This window comes from Chiloscyllium plagiosum, unplaced genomic scaffold (genome assembly GCF_037043375.1).
Source record: "Chiloscyllium plagiosum isolate Xiang-an unplaced genomic scaffold, Cpla_swu_hap1 HiC_scaffold_39, whole genome shotgun sequence".
NCBI lineage: Eukaryota > Metazoa > Chordata > Chondrichthyes > Orectolobiformes > Hemiscylliidae > Chiloscyllium > Chiloscyllium plagiosum.
The window spans coordinates 80,239,975-80,246,869 of record NW_028270177.1 but is presented as its reverse complement, the minus strand read 5'-3'; positions in this window follow the sequence as shown (position 1 = coordinate 80,246,869).

The window sequence follows — 6,895 nt, the reverse complement described above, 5'->3', positions numbered from 1 at the left end:
TCGGCTCGAGAAATACCGAAGTTACCCATTCAGCCAACCATGAGTTTGCATGTCTCAGTCACTGTTTGTCAAGTATTCATACTGTTCATGTAAACCTGATCCTAACATATCCTCTGCCACTATCTTTACTGCTTTTTGCATCATGCTATTCCATGTGGTGCCGGTATCGTGCAGTGGTTAGCTCTTTGCGTTGTGGCAGCAGAAAGCTCATCTGCAATTTGACATCCAGTATTGTCACTTGTTTCCTTTTTATGCAGAGTAAGTCATGCTTCACAAAAGCAGGAGCGAATCAATCTTTATTAACATGAAAATATTCGTCGAGGTGATGATTTTGCTCCTTCAAACCCTCGCCCTTTCACATCTCTGCTGTCTATGTATCTTGATTCAAACCCACCAATTCTCGGAGATTTCTCCCCATCACACGATCAGTAAACCTGCTTAAGGTCCCTCCTCCAATTTTACTGAGGCATTTGGCAATCAAGCACTCGCATTGACATTGTTCAGTCTGTGCAGCTGCAGTCAATTTTGTTGGGCAAACGTGATCAAACCCCATAATTAGGACCTTAAAACTAGTCGATCCATTTACATACTGCTGTCACTCTACGTGCGTCTGACCGCTGTACTCGTCCCTGGTCGTGTCGTGGTTCTGAATTGGCACTTTTACCATTGCGGCCCGAGATCAATTCCCTGTAAGGGCTGTTTTGTTCAGCATCAACAGCACGGGCATCTGTGATAGGATTCCTTTCAATGCTTCGAATCAATCAATGTCTCCACGAACATCAGAGTCAATATTCCAGCCTCTTAAAGAAGGAGAAGGGGCTTCGGCACTACATGAACCAACATGAGACTGAGATATTTATTTTGTTTGCTTGCCATTACGAGGAGCCGCAGCGATTGGGTCGATGGCTCTGTGAAATTGAAAAGTGCCGATTTGCAGTGTGTGGGCTATTTGGCTTCCTCGCTTGTGATGACGCTGCGACATTTCCTGTGATGTTCTCCGGGATGTGTACTGAAAGAGATTCTCGTGTCTGCATGTCAGAACCTCAATCATCACCTCGGCTTCAGAACAATGAGGAAGATAAGGGTGTGATATTAATAAATACCTGCGTTAACCTCGAGCTGGAGAGGAGTGAAACCTACAATGTTCTGATCTTGAGTCAGGCACGTTAGACTTTGCGCCACTTGCCCAATATGTTCTTCACGATTTCATGCTTCAGAGTTATGATGTTAACATGGACAGGAGAAATAGCAGTCATATTCAAAAATTTAACCAGGAAAGAAAATCACCACCACTGCTTCAGTCCAATCCTCCCCACTTCGTGTTTCAGCGCGATTCATAATGAAAACATATCTGTCATGATGAAACTTCCATTCAGCCTCTTGTCTGTTCAGTCATTGAATGGGATCATCGTTGATCTTGTAAATTTCAACATTAGTTTCCTGCTTTTCCTCCATAGATCAAGATAAACTCAAGCATAATGTCAACATCAAATAGAGTCATAGAGTCAGAGAGATGTACAGCATGGAAACAGACTGTTTGGTCCTACTCGTCTATGCTGACCAGATATCCGAACCCAATCTAGTCCCATCTGCGATCACCCCGTCCATATCCCTCCAAACCCTTTCTTCTCGTATATCCATCCAAATGCCTCTTAAATATTGCAAGTGTACCAGCCTCCACCACTTCCTCTGGCAGCACATTCCATGCACTTATCACTCTCTGTGTGAAAACATTGCCCAGTCGGGCTCATGTATATGTTTCCCCTTTCACCCTAAAACTATGCCCTCTAATTTTGGACTCACAGACCACAGGTAAAAGACTTTTTCTATTTACCATATCTTTGACCCTCATAACTTTGAAATCCTCGAACAAGTCACGCCTCAGCCTCCGAAGCGCCAGTGAAAACAACCCTAGCCTGTTAAGCCTCTCCCTATATCGCAAATCCTCCAACCTTCGCAAAATCCTCATTTTTTTTTCTGAACCCTTTCAAGTTTCCTACCTTCTTTCCGATCGGAAGCAGAGCAGATATGCACGCAATATTCCAACAGTGGCCTAACCAATGTCTTGTACAGCCGCAACATGACCTCTCAACTCATGTACTCAATACTCTGACCAATAAAGGAAAGCACACCAAATGCTTTCCTCACTATCCTATCTACCGGCGACTCCACTTTTAAGTTTAATTTCAAATATCAGAATTCTATGAACCTGCACTCCAAGGTCTCTTTCTTCAGCAACACTCCCTTGGACATTACCATTAAGTACAGAAGTCCTGTTATGATTTGCTTTCCCAAAATTCAGCACCTCACATTTATCTGAATTAAACTCCATCTGTCACTTCTCAGCCGATTGGCCGAACTGGTCAAGATCCTGTTCTACTCTGTGGTAACTCTCTTCGCTGTCCACTACACCTCCAATTAAATGACAAAAAGTAGAGGAACCAGCACTGATCCTTGTAGCACTCCACTGGTTACGGGACTCCAGTCTGAAAAACAAACTCCAGCACCACCCTCTCTCCTCTCCCTTTGAGATAGTTATATACCGTTAATTTTTGGCAATTTAGTTTGCTTTAATAACTTGTATGGGTTTTCCGGGAATTTAATATCATGACATGAGCTGAAAATTACTTGCTGCAATTTAGCCAAATACGCGATCAGTCTTAGGATAAAAGGCAGAAAAAGAAAATATTACCTACGTTTCTTTCTGCACAGATTCTCCTCCACGAGCTGAATCTTTGCCACATTTTCCCTTATTTTTGCGAGATTTCCCTGGGAAAGATATTCATTCAATCTACAAACATGGGTCCTGCTAAATACTACTTTAATTCAGATTAAAATAACTGAGTATCCTTTCTCCAAATTGATGTCTCATTGTTCCGTGCTCCTTATCAATACAATCTGCTCCAGGTGAGGTTGGAACTTCCAGCCTGCTGCCACAATGCCCCCTGCTTTATGCCAACAGAAGCTGCTCCATATAAGTTGGAGGTCCCAATCTGATATCACAATGCTCCTTGCTCCATGTCAATAGAAGGTAGTACAGGTGAGGTTGGAGTCCCACACTTCTCCATTTCATAAATAAATTTTCAAACAACGCGCTTTCAGAGATTTCCCTCCCTTGCATGTTCACTAATCCTCCTTTACATCGCTCCTGCCATTTCACTGAGGCATTCTATAATCTAACGCACACATCGCACACATCGGCACCATTCTGTCTGTGCTGCTGCTGTCACTCTTGATGGGTAAACGTGTCCCATCCCATCATCGGGAACTTGAAATCACTCGATCCATTTCAATCCCGGTGGTTGTGAAATCAATCATCATGTTGGAGCCTTTACTGGAATGAACCAGAGATTACCTGTTAACAATTCGTCTTGATTTCCTGCCACTAAGCCAGTATGGCACCTCACTTGCTCCGTTTCCATTAATGCCACAGACATTTATCTTTTTACCACTTTGCCATGGTGAAATAAACACACACTTTGTCAACCATACTAGTCTAATTCTTGTGCTAGTTGGCTTTCAGTCTGACGTTAAGCTGACTGGTTTGTGATCTCTATTACCAAGATGCTGCCCCGACGCCATTCCTCCTATTGTGCTATTCTTGTTTGTCTTGCCATGACTGATCAAAACAGTGCTCTTGAAATCACTTCAAAAATCATTTCGCATTACAATGACACACTACATTGTAGTTGTGAAAAACTCTCATTATTCGTACCCTTTTATTTGATCATTATTGAGAGAGATTAACTGCCGTTAGCTCCACTGTACCACAAGGTTGTTCGGGGCTCTGTGGCACTCTTCCAGCAGTGTCACTGCATTTTTTGTTCCTTCACTGAATTCTTACACTCGCGTTTGATGTTCATTTTAAAGCATCATTCCTCAGAACTACAATTTGTCATTCGACCAAAATCGCCAGCCCTTTCATTTAAAGTCTCCTCCAGTGATATCAAAAGGGGAAAAAGTGAGAGTTTTAGCAGCAGATGAACTGAGATTCGGCCGAGTTATCGATTGTCAGCGTGTGGGGCACATGTGATCGAGGTAATGATAAGATTCAACAGCGCAACCCAGCAGCTTTCATGCTAACATTTATTTGGTGTTAGCTGCACAAAATGCCAGCGTCATTCCACTTCATTTCACAATCTGTCTTTTTGTTTTTGGCTTGTCTTTTTCTCCTATAGTTCTCTCTGGATGACAGTAACTTTGTCTGACGTTCAAAATGCCTGCCTTTCTGATACCCCAAAAACCGGATTTTCTCATTGGTTCGATGTTGGTAGAATAATCAATTCGAAATCGATTGGCTTTTAGTTTACTGAGACGTAATTGAAACTCGTTGGTTAAATTTGAATTGTCGTCAAAATAGCAACCATTTCAGGTACCTATTACACAACTAAATGTTATATATTTTCAATATTCCAGTAAACTCTGACACTGCTCTCATACGTTCTCAGTGCAGACAACATTCTCCCTCTCTTAAAGGTACAGTATACACTTTCAACTTCATAACAATCTGGAATTCCACATCAGGCCGTCACTGGCACACCACACACAAATTTAGAAATAAAGACGTCAAATAAAGGACAGTTATAAGTGACTGAGGGAGCAGTTAACTGTAGAGAAAGTGAAGACTGCAGATGCTGGAGATCAGAGCTGAAAATGTGTTGCTGGAAAAGCGCAGCAGGGCAGACAGCATCAAAGGAGCAGGGGAATCGACGTTTCGGGCATGAGCCATTCCTGAAGAAGGGCTCATGCCCGAAACGTCGATTGTCCTGCTCCTTGGATGCTGCCTGACCTGCTACGCTTTTCCAGCAACACATTTTCAGCAGTAAAATGTGCCTTGTTCCAGTCAAAATGAAATAGGGGATAGAGAAAGATACTGTACTAGCCAGCACACAGAAAGTAGTCAAGTATTTTGCAGGAATCTACAACATAGCATGAGAATGAATTGATTTTTTTTTTTACATGACATGGTGATGTGGTAGAACTACATGTTAACGCCAAGAGCAGTAGCCTGTAGTGTTTAGTGAACTACAACCCTGCTTCAGACACTTTCATTCAGTGTAAAATCCATATCTAGTAGTGGGGGAGTAAGGAACGTTCGAATACAGAGAGCAGAAGTAGAGGAGTGGGAAGAGCACAGAGGAATGTTGGGCTGGAAGCAGTGGTGGATTAATGGGGTGTAAGACCATGGATGGATTTGACAGCACATCTGAGAATTGCAAAATCAGTGGAGAGGCATCCTGGGATCCAATGTAGATCATAGAGTTTTATTTAGTCAGAACAGAAGGAAGTCAGGAAGGAAATGACAGACAGTTAGCTGAACATCTGTCACAAAAAAGCTTCTCAATATTCTTTTATTAAAATTGTTGAGCAAGGCAATTAGAGAAAGAAAATCATGGGTATGATGCAAATTCAAGATACTTTACGAAAGTGTAGTCAGATTTAAACAGATTAATGAAGTTCTTTGTGGAGCTATCGTGTGCTATGGATAAATTGCCATGTCCTGATCCATTCGTGAACCTGTCAGACTTCTCTTGAAGGCTCCCTCCATCCTCCTCACAACGTACATTCTGATTCAGTTGGTGTCATCAACAGGTTTGTAAAAAATACAAGAGGTCCAAATGTCCAAGTCATGTATAATGGTTGGAACAATTTGGTTCAAGCATTGGATCATAGGATCTCTGCAATGCAGTCGCTGCAATGAGACCTCACTCTCTCCCTATTATGCAGCATGTCGCATGCCCAATCCACCTAGCCTGTACATTCCTGGATATAATGGGCAATTCACCTGAACCCTGAATGTTTGTACTGTGTGCAGAAACAGCAGCATCTGCAGGAATCCCACGCAGACACTGAGAATGTGCACACTTCATGTAGACAATCGCGTGAGGCTTAAATTGAACCCCGGTCTCCAGCATGTGAGGCAGCAGTGCTGTCACTGATCCTTGTGGTACTACACCAGTAACAGAAAACCATCCTGAGAAAAGTGCGCTTATTCCTACTCTATGCTTTATAGCTGGTAAACAATCCTTAATGAATGCTCGTATGTTTTCAACAGTCAAATTGTATTTCGTGATGTTGTGTGGGACCTGATAAAATGCCTCCTGAACAAGCAAAACAGTGGGGTTACAACATGAATTCCACTCCACAGGGGACTTTGCAGAGATCACATAACTTGAAAGATGACTCCCAGTGCATGCACATTCTCTCATTGTCTTCCTCTTTCTTCAAAATTCTGGGACGTAGCCTGTCTGGTCTATTTGACTCAAAGTTTAGTCCAGTTAACTTTTCAAGTACGACCTCTTTCCTGTTTTTTTTTTTAGTGCCCCTTGTTTCATATTTTGGGACATTTAATCTCCTAATGAAGGGCTCATGATTGGATGTTTACTGACGGGCTGTGTTTTTCCAGTACCACATTCTTCGACACTGATTGAAAGTATTTGCAATCCTCACTTTCTTCTTTTCTACAATCCTGACGTTTGTAAAGTTTCTCACTGTGCTGATTCGCTTTGCGTCTTGCCAGGCCAGATGATCTTCTGAAGCCTCGCCCACACACACGTGCTCTGTTTAACCTGACTTTGAACGAAGTTTGTACCTTTCTGTTCAGAATTCCATATTATTCAGGTTAGGGTAAATGATGTGGCTCCGTCAGACTCTGCAGTGATCTTTGATCCAAATTTGCTGATTGCAAATCAATCCTATTAATACCGTGTAAAATTGATTTGAAGCATATAATTGTGAGAGAACCCATTCAAACATGCTCGGTCAAGTGCCTAAACAACTCTTTATGTGCCTCAGTGTCAAGTGTTGCCTTTTCACATTCCTGTGAATCATCTTGTACATTTTGATAGATGGAAGACGGGATAGAATTACAATCTGATGTTGTTAATTTCGATAT